We start from the raw sequence: 13,723 nt of genomic DNA, 5'->3' as shown, positions 1-13,723 counted from the left end.
CATATTTTTGACAAGCTTGTAGAAGCTGAGAAGGCTAATCTGCCGACCCAGGCTGGAACAAAGAGAATATGCTTAGTCAATGCTTCCAAGAGAATACCTGATGTGCTAAGATGAAACAGAAATGCATATGATCACTTTTGGAGGCAAAACCAGCTTAAAAATTTTTTTGAGACGAAAGTGGCATTGGGCACAGAACTTTACCACTGCCCTGTCTGTATCAGATATTCTTAATATCTCCTGAGGTACATCAACAGACCAGGATTTCTGAGGTCAAAGTGGCATCCTCCTTTTTGTGTGAGTATGATCACCCCCTACATATCTGCCTTCTGCAAGTGTAAAGTCAGCACTTCACAATTCTTCTTAAAATGTGCATCCTGGGGCGCCTGGGTGGCTCAGTCGGTTTAGCGTCCGACTTCAACTCAGGTCATGATCTCGCAGTTCGTGAGTTCAAGCCCCATGTCGGGCTCTGTGCTGATAGCTCAGAGCCTGGAGCGTGCTTCTGATTCTGTGTCTCCCTCTCTCTCTGCCCCCTGCCCTGCTCACACTCTGTCTCTGTCTCCCAAAAAGTGAATAAACATTAACAAGAAAAGAAAAGAAAAGGAAAGAAAAGAAAAGAAAAGGAAAGGAAAGGAAAGAAAAGGAAAGAAAAGGAAAGAAAAGGAAAGAAAAGGAAAGAAAAGGAAAGAAAAGGAAAGAAAAGGAAAGAAAAGGAAAGAAAAGGAAAGAAAAGGAAAGAAAAGGAAAGAAAAGGAAAGAAAAGGAAAGAAAAGAAAAGAAAAGTGCATCCTAACACCCCACTCTGGTCCTGGCCCTGCATGATGTATAAACATGTCTCTCAGTGGATTTTTTTAAATGTTCTTATTGGTTTTTATTATCATAAAACTGATTATAGAATATCTGAACACAGCGTAAAGATTATGATGAAGAAAATTTAAACAACTCAAAATATCACTATCCAGAGTAACCACAAACACATTGAACCTTTCAGGTAATTTTCTCAACGCAGTGCTCCAGGTATTACAAATTTATCCTACACACACACACACACACACACACACACACACACACACACAGCTTCAAAATCCTTACAATTTATCAAGCTAAGCCTGGGACTCTTTTTCCCAGCCTTCTCATCCACTCTCCTCATTATCTTTTTGATGCCATTAAACACAAACCAGTACAATGTATTGCTTTCTGAACACAGCGGCCCTTTCTTATCCTTCCAATGATAATGACAGAGCTCCCAAATGGAAAGAACCAGAGTCCCTGGGTCACAGCAAAAAGGAAAGCTGCTTGCTCAAAGAGGATCAAATGCACTCATCTGTTCAATGAGTAAGAAATAAACTTCTATTGTGTTAAGTCAGTTACAAAAGCTGGTGTTAGCCTAATGCTGCAGAGCATAGATGTTCATCTATTAAATTCATGGATCATGATAGAACTGGAGTTTCAATGACTAGATTACCTACTTCCTGTGCAGCCTCCAACAAGAGGAGCCCTACGGTCTCCTCTGCATACTGAAGAGAACGGTGACTCTCTTGCAAGATTCTTGTAATAATTAAAGAGTACATGTGTTTCTATGCCTGGTACAAAGTAAGTGGTCAGTATTGGCCGTTATTATTTAAGAAAGCAAATAAATAATAACTATTCTTAATAGGATAGCTATTGTATTTTTGGTACCAGATTAAAATATCATTTTGTATAGTGTATGATCTTACTTCTCAAGAAGATTTGAGTGGACTTGAACTAGTGTTATAGGAAACTAGATATGCAGGAAGTGTAAATTTGGTCAACTTATGGCCATTAGGGCACTTCATAAAATTCAAAAAGTGCTACTTTCATCCATTAAGAAATGAATAAATGTTTATAGTTTAAGGATGAATATAATTATAATTTATCATTTTAGCATACTTAAAAGGATGAAAAAAAAACATTCTCACTATCAACTAAGCTAAAGGGCTATCGATTTGAGTTTTCAAATAAACAGTAAATGTATACTTCCATTCTTGTCTAACAGGAGATACATGACAGATGAAAAACAAATATGAAATAGTCTATACATATTTAATAACAAACATGCATCTAGTTAAGCAACAAATACATTTAACCAAATACGTGGTTACCTATCATGTATTAAGTACAATGTAATAATAGGCCCAGTATTTTATATACTAAATCCAGTTTTTCCTGAAAGTAGACTAAAGGCAAGTGGGTGAATAGGATCACACATTAAAAACAGCCATATAGGTGAAGAAGCCTATTGGCAGAATCATAGGGAGTATTAGTGTTAATACACATGAAGGCCTTGGCACAGAACACAATCTCAATATGTTATCATTATGATCAATTTTAGCACTTTCTGTTCAATGTCTCTTTCTAATAATCACACTTACTTATTTCTGAAGAGAAAAAAAGTTGTCATAGATGTTCTAGGGCCCTATGATAAATGGAGTTGTTATACATCAAAATAAATTTCTGACTTCCCCCAAAGTGAAAATATAAATGGCAATTTAAAAATATGTTATGCCCTTCTATATATGGCACCTATATCACTTAGAATAGGCTTTTTTTCTGAACACTTTTTCCATAGAGAGGAATAGCATCTTACCTTCACCAAGGTCAGAAGCATTCTAAAATTTATTCCATCCCCAAATCTGCTATTACATGGTTAGCTTTAATCCATGCAAGTAACCTTAATAATAAAATTATAGTAAGAGTCTTATAAAAAGTTCAAGTTTGTTCTGACTCCATGAGTTTCAAAGGAAGAGTTAATGATGTGCTTTTAATACTTAATACCAAACTGAAAATTCATATTCGGAAACTATATTGATTTGGCCGTTGACCTTTCCCAGGTTCCAGTGCAAATGATCCAGAAGGCAGACAATGGTCCCAAATGCCCAAATCATCACAGGCAGTCCAGTTCCTAGAGCTGGGAGACCGTTAGTCAGTTTGGAGTCCAGTCCTCTAAATTTACGGAAGAGGAAACTGAAACCCTGAAACTTAGAATCCTGCCCATGGCCATCTAGGCACTTAAGGGCTGAGTGGATACAGACCCTAAGATGTCAGACCTTGCCATCTTGTACATTCTCCCCATTCTCACCTTCACCATGAACAGTAAGTTTTGTTGCTTGCACACATTAACCATTAAATTTATTAACCATTAACCATTCATTAATTCATTAACCATTAAATTACCTTACAATGGTGGAGGTGGGAAGGTAGCAAGGAAAACAGGTCCTTCACAATGTGTGCATTTGTGCTTTGATTTCAGAGATTTAGAAAATGAAACTATATACTTTCTACAAAAGGAGACCTGACAAAACAATTCTAAGTCCACCCAGCTAGTGTCCCTGTCTTCTTTTAGTTGCATGAGGTAGAGTTGGTTCCTAATTGAAAGGATTTTGATGACTTTGTAGCAAGATAGTTACTGTGACAATTTTTGAAAATTTTGAAAAATTGTGAAAAATGATGTCCAACATCATTCCTTCTCACTTTATGCTCCTTAAGAATCTCAAGAATCTCAAGAGAGTCCCAAAGGCTGTCTCATGGGAGAAAGGAGCATCTTTTATATATGTTAATATTGAAACTGTCTTCTCTATAGTAGTCAAGTTGATTGTTGGGCCATTGTCAAATCTTTACAGCATGGTATATAATGTGGAACCCACAATACTTAAAAAGGTGGTGCCCTATGGAGATGAGAAGTACATCATAGAGAATACGGCCAACAATATTATAACAAAGTTGTCTAGTGACAGATGGTGACTACACTTACTGTGGTGAGTACGGAATAATGTATGGAATGTACAGAATCATTGAATCAACGTGTTGTACATGTGAAACTAATATAGCATTGTATGTTAATCATATTTCAATTTTTAAAAAGTGGTGCCTCAGAGGCATGAGCATAGATGGTCATATTAATTCTTTTACAATGCATACTTTCTGCATGATCAGTGACAAATATTCAAAGATACCCCTTCTGGCATACAAGTCCATTGATCCAGTCTGTCTTATTCAATACAGAATTTTAAGAAGATTATGTTATTTTGAGTTGATCATTTTTTTCTTTAATTGCCATTTACAAAGAAATCTGAAAAGCAGGCAACAAGTATTCTATTTGACTTCAGAGTCTCAAGACTTTCACTGTATTTCCTACTTGGCTGTGCTAGGAATTTTTACATGTATCATCAGCCTAGGAATTTTCACATAGATAATCAGCCTAGCCAAAACATTTTCTACATAACAATAGTTTCACAAAGATGTTTCTCAGGAAAAGTGTGTCATGGTTAATTGTGTTAGGAAAACATTACATGCATTTTATGTTTTTTTTCTTACAGATTTGCCACGCACGTTAGTTTACTGCTGAGAAGTCCTATAGTAAAGAAACTTATTAACCTTATTCATTACAGAATTTCTCCAACTCACTGACGATGTAATAAATAGGAACTACCAGAATTCGAGTTTTGCAAACTCAATGAGAAATGATCACACATTATAGTAAATGACATTGCAAATATTTTCTCCATTTACATGTGATGTTTTTGTGTTCTTTAGAAAGGACCTCTTTATTTTTCTTTCTTAGCCTGCAAGCCATACCAACACAAAGTTCCTCCATATCTTGTTTACTACTGTTTTCCCACGGATGAGTAGAGAACCTAACACATGGTTATGTCTCAAAAAATAATTCTGAATGAACTGGTAGAAGGGTTCTATTATGTAAAAATTGGATACAACCAAGAAAACAAAAATGAAAAAACCAAAAAAGTAGGCTAAATATGCTATTGTCTCATCTCTTTATCAAGTCAGTATTATTTTTAAAATGGGATTGAAGTAGATTAAAATAGATTTAAGATAAACAACCCTCAGATACATGTTGTAATCCTGGATTCAGAATTCTGCTTCAAGGAAGTCTACTGCTAAGGAAAACTTGGGGAGAAAACTTAATATGGTATGTTATAGGAGCAAACATGTTAAAATAGAAAGGTAGAAGTAGTTGCTAGTATAAAATGTGGCATAAAACAGTATAAATACATATATTTGTGACTTAGACTAAAGAAATTCGGATGGAAGTACAGTAAGGTGTTAAAAGTGGTGGGATTATTGTGATTTTATTTTCTGGTTCCAACCTTCCTCTTTAATAAAAGAAGCCTTTCTCACAAATCCCTGACAGATGGTAACCCAAATTCTGCTTGGATATGTCCAGTAACAAAAATCTCTACCTGGCAAGTCTGGTATTGCATTCTTGGATAATGACAATTATAAGAAATGTGCTTCCCTATGACTTTCACCCATACAGTATACTAAAACTGATTCTATCCTTTAAAATGTAACTAATATGAAGCTTGAGAAATTCTTATCAACTATGGCTCAAAGACAAAGGAAATGATAGAAGAAAAAAGCAGGGCTTTATTTCATTTAAGCATGTTCCATGCCTGCTTGGTTATCACTATGCCCATCTTATTTGATTCAGTCTTCAATTTTTTGCATGGATGGTTTCTTTACAACTATTCCTGGATTTATAACACATCAGCCCAAATATATCTAGAGAGATTTATTTATTTCCTAAAGACATCCACACGTACCGACCATCCACTTTTGAGTTAAAAAGAAGGGACCAACTTGTGTCCATTTCTTATTTTTCATGAACTATCTTACTAAATCTCCCTTCTCAGGTATGCTCTACATCCCCCGCCATGTGGCTAAGTGGGCACTTCTCCACTGCTAAACGGCTCATCTTTCAAAGTACAAACGAGAAGCAGAGATGAAGAAGTTATACTGAAAAAAAAAAATGTCAGCCTTGGAAAAAGGACCTGTAAAGGAATCAGCTCCTGGTCCATGAATTCCCTCTCCCACCCAGTTTCTGCCTAAAGGAAACCAAACGTGCTGCTCACTGTTTCTGTTGTTCATATTATAGTAACACTAGGCTATGTATAAAACTAAACACCTTAAAAAGCATCTGAATTCCACAGGAAGGAGTTAACTTTATGTAAATGCAGCGTACATAATGTATTCACTTATCTCCACCCACAACTCCCAACTGTATTTAGGCTACCACTATGTCTCACCTGTTTATTAACTAGTCTCTCTGCATGCAATCTCGTTCCATCAAACTATGTTCTCTCCATTTTTCTGGAAAAAGCTTCTGAAAATGCAATTCTGATCTTGTCATTACCCTGCTTATAAGTTTTTCAATAGTGATCTGTCACCCTCAGTATAGACCTCAAACTCTTCAGTGTAGCATATAAGGACCTGTTATGTTTCCAGCCTCATCCCCAGAAATGTACAAGCTCAGAAGTTATTCTTCAGAACATTGATCTTATTTAATGCCCTGGATCTGCTAAGCTACACAACAGCTAGACCTTTGCACAAGCTGTTTCTTCTGCCTGTATTACTTTTCCCCTTCCCTCCCATCTACCCATCTCCTCTTCATTTAACCATTCCTACAAATTCTTTAGGTCCTAAAATATACATCATTTCCTATGCAAAGCCTTTCTAATGATTGATTCCTCACCTCTACTGCAGTCCTCTACCTCTGTACACATGAAACCGTGAACGTGTCGCAGTCCTGGGCATTGTACTTATTACTGTACCCTTTGCCCTGCTGATGACTAGCACAGAATAGTAATCCAAAAACATTTGTTGAACACATGGATGGACGAATAAAGCACTTCCAAATACACCATCAAAAAGACAATAAGACCCAAAACCCTGCAACATGAGGAATAGTTAAAGGAGATGGTTTGAAGACATCTGGGGAAAGGGATGTTCATGTAGGCTCACTTGGTCATATAATAACAAAGCCATTATCTAGAAGGAAAAGAGACCACTTATGTGTAACTCTGGAGCTAGAAACCATTGTTAATAGGTAGAAGTTTAAGGAGAAAAATCTGATTTAACAAAAGGCCTAATTATCTGAAAATTATAGCTATCAAAAAGTATATGTCTGCTATGAAACAAAAGAAATAGCCTGCCATGAATGAGCCTGCCATGCATACATAAGATTAAAAAAATCACTTGTCAGAAGATCATTGTAGATATCCATGATGTAGAGAAGACAAATATCAGAAAAGACTTAATAGCTCATCATAATTATAGAGTGAGGAATCACTACTACTATACCACTGCTACTACTACTATTACTACTACTATTACTATTACTACTACCACTACTACTATTACTACTACTACTATTACTACTATTATTGCTGCTGCTACTATTACTACTACTATTACTACTACTATTACTATTACTACTACCACTATTACTATTACTACTAGTACTACTATTATTACTACTACTACTACTATTACTACTACTATTATTACTACTACCACCACTACTACTACTGCTGCTACTGCCACCACCACCACCACTCATTATTAAGGGCCTAAAGTGCAAAACACACTGTTTTATGTTTCATATAAATTACTTATAACTTCACAATAACTTTATAATTTTATTCTCAGGGTTTTTTTCAAAGTCAGGAAACTGAGAATTTAGTTACTTATTGAAGGACCACCGCTAACTACAACCTAAGAAGACTGGAACGTCCAACACTGGAGTTTAGAAGAGAGTAGTTGCCATCTGTTGCTTCTGCCTGCCCAAATTCCATTTCTTCAATTTTTGGCTATTGCAACCTAAACCTCTCTTTCAAGAGACAAACCCTCTCCCCACTATGTCCATGTAATTTGGATAATATTGACTTCCCACTCTTGAGATGAGATACATCTGGCTAGATTATTTCATCTTGTTGGTTTAAAGATGGTCACGTTACTCCAGCTAAATCAGTGAGACTCAATCCATGACTTCTGTTTCAGCAATTTGAAAAGAAAGAAGCTGTTTGCCTTTGTGCCCTGGAACTTTCACAGTCACCATTTTGAAAGCACTTGCCTGGGAATTAAGAAAAGTACAACCGAGAGTTGGAGAAAGGCTACTTCCTGATCATATTATATGAGCACCTAGATTCAGCTATACTTAAAACTAGAACAATCCCTGGTCATTGTAATTATTGAGATAATACATCCCCTCTTTGTTAATCCTGTTTGTGTTTCTGTCATTGGCCATTTAAGCAAACCATGCCTAATATATGGTACACCTACTTATGGTTAGGGTAATCACAGGCAAATGGGTTCATTTGAAAAATAGGAAGAATTTGCAGAAAAGAGAGAAAAGAGAAGAAGCTACTCTACAAAAATTTATTATTAAATGGCAACCCTATACCACCTGCTTGGAAATAGGCATTATAAAACTAATAAGGCACAGTCCTTGCCCTCAAGGTTCTCAGAGTTTGGTGTGTACATTTCATCTATCACAACTGAATAATCTCTAGAACTAAATATATTGCCCATTGAATGTAACTCCCAGGAAAATACACACATGAAGGCTCTTTGTCAACAATGACGGATTACATTTTAATTTCCTACACATATCACTGAAAGATTCTGATCCATCTCTGATCTGCTCCAGCCTGGCTTATGCAGGCACATCACAATATCTAAGACTGAGCACACAACAGGTTAGGCTGGAAGAATGGTGCATCAATTTTAAGTGCATTAGTTTGTGACATGTTTAGTCAGCCGTGTAACGCATAAATTTATATACTAACTCAGTGGCTTTCTTTATGCCACCCTGAAAAGACTGATATGCTTTTTCCTCCCACACAGTCCTAGCTTTCTAAATCTCCTCCTCCACAACTGGAGAAAATAAATATTCATTTCAGAAAGGCCATCAGCTCAACACTAGCCATCTACTTCCGGATGCTAGAGAGGTCACTGTGATGAACTGCCTCATACAAGTAATTTTGGACATCACTGAACAGAGTCCATGTGCCCTAGCTTTTCTACATGCTTTGGTTTCCAACACACAAGGAATCTTTACCAAATTTATCAAGAAGAAAGAATAAATTTGATTTTTGATTCAGCAAAAAGATCACATAGGTCCTAAGCAACATTAAAGATGATAAGTGCCTCATTCTATACCCGTCCTCATGCTGTCTAAAAGCCTCATGCTGTCTAAAATATATAAAAGATATTTTTCCTAGGTATGACTCAGTAGCAGCACGGATTTTTAAAACTGTTCCCCCTCCAATTTTCCTGGGGAAAACCATTAGTCCTTTGCCCCTGGTTTTCTTCTGAGTTACAAGCTAATCTGAAAAATTAATTCAAGGTTTGGTGTTTTACCTCATTATAGAAAAAAAACAATGCTGCTTTCCCAGATAAATAATCACAGAGCTCTCCCATGTTATCCCCCCCCCCAAAGTGGTAGACAATGATAAAAAATTGGACTTAGGCTGGTAATATGAGAGATTTGCGGGCAGAATCACGATAATAATTTTAAAAAGCCATACATGTGAAATTGTAAATAAATTACTATTTTGGTTGAAAGTTGTTGGACTTGAATTTTTTAATTTGGACTTGAAGAGGAAAAGAGAAAGACTTGGGAAAGATCTTAAATGTCATGAAAATGCTTCCTATCCCTTGACTATAGACCGTTGTTGAAAGCTCCATAGCAAGAGGTATAGCATATCCAGGCCTGACTCTGCTCCTTTTCAGCTGTGTGAATTTGGCTAGTCATTTATCCTTTTTTCAGTTTGCTTGCCTGTAATATGAATGCCTAATTCAGAGTAGCCATAAAGATTAAACAAAATAACATGTAACAAACATTTATACTAGTGCCTGATACATAGTAAGCACTGGATAAATGATAGCTAGAGTGATGGGGATTACAATAGGTAAAGAGAATTTCCTTATGGCTATACTCCTAAATTCCTATGTTCTATTGTTTTTAATACCCAAATTTGAAAGGAAGGTTTGATTATGCCTAACTCTGTAAAACTATTGACTGGAGCCAGATAATCTAGTAGCAGGGATAAAAAAAAATCCTTAAGAGCTAGAAAAGTACAGAGTATGCCCACTTCCATTAAAATGCATATGAGTATTTTCCATATAGTTTCACACACAAGAACAACTGAGCAGTTTAGAAAGAGGAACAAATTAATCATTGTTCCTCCTCCATGGCTTTTTCTATTAACATAAATAACGCTTCCAGGGTCGAAATGCTTTGGATGAAAAGTGGAGAGCCTTAGAGAAGGTGAATCAAAAAAAACCTGGCTTGGCACAAATGTTTTTTTGTTTTGTTTTGTTTAAGTTTTGTTATTTCACTTTTTTCTGAGGACTTGAAGACTTTAAGATTCCAACAGTTTCAAGAGATGCTTCTAGTCACATGCTGATGTAGACACTGAGGTTCAGCGTTAGGACAAGGTTCCAGGCCCAGGGGGCTTTGTTTCTCAGCCTCTCTTGAGGAAGGATGTACTACTTGTCTCATCCTGGTCTTTATTCTTCTTTACCTGGGGCTCATTATCTCACTCTATGCAGTTTTGGTAAGAAATGATTGTATAAATATGGTTTTATGGCTGAAGAGATACTTATGAAACCCTTAGGATGGGAAAAAAAAGTTATTGCCTTTTACTACTTTATGATTATTGGCTTTTGATTACAGAGTGTTTTAAGGAAATATCTCAGTTGTTAAAATAGCTGATTTTTTCACATTACAGTTATCTTCTTATTATCCCCCAGTGATAAAATTCATTTCTCTTCTAAATTCTTGTCTAATCCATTCAGTATGCATAGCACCAAAAAAGCTTTTTTTCTGGCCTAAAGCAAAATGTGCTTACCTGTTGCTTTGTTACAAATTTTGTGCAGTACCTTTTCAGAAGAAAATATTTACAAAAGGTATAGACTGATATCATGGTTGTACAGTAAGCAATAGATATTATTCACAGCTAGGAAAAAGCACTTAGCAAACTCATGAATCAGAAATCTCTTCATGGTTGTGTTGCAAAGGGTAATTAGGTTTTACATTTTGTTAAGTGCCTATACTTCGATTATATGTCAAGAGGTTAACATATGATTAGAGAGCAGAAATGCCTTGTAAAGAAATTCAAGACATACTGAGATTCATGCTGCCCATCACTTGAGGGTTGGAACCATGGACTCTAATGAAACAGCCATCATTCTTCAAATGAACAGATAGATGATTGATGTTGAAGATAGATGGCTGCTGAGTAAAAAAAGTACAAATAGGCTTTCTAATCTGTTTCTTCCCTGCAGATGATCAGCCTAGTTTTATAGTAAACTATATCTTATATTAATACAGTAGTAATATTATCTACTAATATTAATTCAGTAGATAACAGAATCATCATCAAAATTATATATAAATATTTTTATAAGCCCATGAAAAAGACAACATAAATGAGACAGATAGTAATAAGTAGCCCTTTTAAAGCACACATTTTCTGGGCCAGCCAATTTCCACAGTTGTCTCAGTTAATTAAATAACAAAGCTATGAGGTAGGTATTACCGCCATCTTCCTTTCTTAACTATGAGGAAACCCAAGGAGGGACAGAGTAAGTAAATGTGTCAAGCTCACACAGATAGTAAATGAGAGAATCTGAACTCAAATCCATGCAGTTGACTAGTGAGCCAAAATTTTCACCAATACAGCTTCTTAGTGAAATTGCTGACAGAGACTACACTGAGAAAAATGTATCAGGCCATATGATTAGGCAATATTCAAATTGCCATATAATTTTTCTTCTCTATACCAAGTTAAACAAGCTTCACTGAAGGATTTATGTAATCAGGGAGCAGTCTTTTGAAAAGAAAATAATAATAATAATAATAATAATAATAATAATAACAATAATAATGCTAGCCCAAAATGTTTCGTGTTAGGCTTATTAAAAGCTCTTTGCTTGATGATAGCTCCTTCTCTTTATGAGGATGAGCTGTTTTTATACACTTACATTCTAAACTCAATCAAATATTTCCTTAAAGCATGCTATCTGCCTCAAATTATGGATTATGGGGCAGTGAATAGGAACATATTTTTGTAGGAGGTCAGAAAATCCAATGTGTGTGCTTTAAGCATGGAAGGTGATTGTTAGACTTCAGGGGGAAAAATAAATTAGCCCCACAAACAAATGCTTTCAGTGGTTTTGGGAGGAGGGGGATATGATTATCTAAGCTTCAGTGTGTTCACTGTGTACCCACTTAAGTCATTTACCTATGCTCACTCTCTCTGACTAGGAGTCTTTAAATTTCACAAAATAAAGTATAGAATCTTCAAAACCAAGAAAAGTGACTAGTCTTCTAGAAGTTTGTTGTAAAGGTAAAAGATGTTTGCCTACAGAATTCTCAACTTGAAGAATCTTTCCATATATTACCAGAGATTATGTCTCAGAGCAAATTAAGTATATTGACATCCTATTGCATACACATTGTATTCTGTCTATAGAAGAGCAGCTGTTTTACCTTTTGGTGTATGTTTAGCATTATCTACAAAACTAGGAGTATCAAGAAGCAGGGACATATCAAGTTTTGATGATGTAACAGCATAATGTGAAGCGGTCAATAAAGGAAGTGGTGAGTTAGGTAGGGTGACTCCCTGTAACGTAGATGCAAAAATAGATTAAACTAAATTTGTGTTCCCAATAGAAAAAACAATGTGGTATGTTTATGAATTCTATCTGATTACAGGCCCGTGTTTCAAGCTTGCTTATTAACAATCTATGTCTTCACTACAAGACCTCAGAAGACATGTCACTAGTACTTTAGAACTTTAAAAAAGAGAAATTTGATTATTCTTAATATTTTTAAATATTTTATTTTTGACAGGGGGCAGGGGACCAGAGAGACAGGGGGAGAGAGGATCCCAAGCAGCTCTACACGAGGTCTCCAACTCACCTTGAGATCATCATCTGAAGCCAAAATCAAGAGTTGGATGCCTACCCAATTGAGCCACACAAGTGCCCCTGATTATTCTTAAATTTAACATCAGGTAGCTAGATTCAACAAACGTCTTTCATCATACCTATAATCCAGGCAGAAGGTCTTAATTTATTAAATAAAAACATTAGCCCCAAGGTGCTATCATTAGATGTTATTGTTACTATTTCTCTGTCTCTTCCTCTGTATAGCATGTTGATCCTACCTTGTAAATATCTATATAACCGATCCCTTCTCCTCATTCTAGTCTCTACCCCTAAACGTCCATGCACTCCTTGGATTAATGCAAGGAGCTCCTAAAAGATATTCCTGTTACTCAGCCCATTTGCCTGCAATTCACACATGTTCCACATGACTATCAGGGTCTATAATTTTGCAATTATTTTTTATTTCTTTTCTTTTTTCCTTTTTTAGAGTTTGTTCATTTTTTTAATTAAAAAGTAACAAATACTTGTAATATATTCAAACAAAATACAAAATGTGAAAAGTAAATGTTCTTTCTTCATCATTTTACACCCACACCCTAAAGGTAGCCATTGCAAACAGTTTGGTATAGGTCTAATGGGCTCATTCTAGTTATGTTTATATCCAACTGGCATTTTCAGTTATGATACATCCCAGACATTTTTCAAGTAAGTATAAGTAAATCTACTTCATTATTTTGATTTCTACTTACTGTTTCATCTTACAGGTTTACAAAAATTGATACATTCATTTCCTCATTTAGGTACTCTTACATTGCTTTCTTTTTTTTTTTTTAAACGTTTATTTTTGAGACAGAGAGAGACAGAGCATGAAAGGGGGAGGGTCAGAAGGAGAGGAAGACACAGAAGCAGACTCCAGGCTCTGAGCTGTCAGCACAGAGCCCGACGCGGCGCTCGAACTCACAGGCCGCGAGATCATGACCCGAGCCAAAGTCAGACGCTTAACCGACTG

At 35.9% G+C, this 13,723-nt stretch overlaps 1 protein-coding gene across 4 annotated transcripts in view; it reads right to left on the bottom strand.

Annotated features, from left to right (window-relative positions):
* Positions 1–13,723, bottom strand: part of GABRB2 (gamma-aminobutyric acid type A receptor subunit beta2) — a 239,510-nt gene that overhangs the window by 174,317 nt on the left and 51,470 nt on the right. The window lies entirely within an intron of this gene.

This window comes from Felis catus, chromosome A1 (genome assembly GCF_018350175.1).
Source record: "Felis catus isolate Fca126 chromosome A1, F.catus_Fca126_mat1.0, whole genome shotgun sequence".
NCBI classification, from domain to species: Eukaryota; Metazoa; Chordata; class Mammalia; order Carnivora; family Felidae; genus Felis; species Felis catus.
Note: the sequence above shows the minus strand (reverse complement) of the source record. Positions and strands in the feature narration are given on the sequence as shown.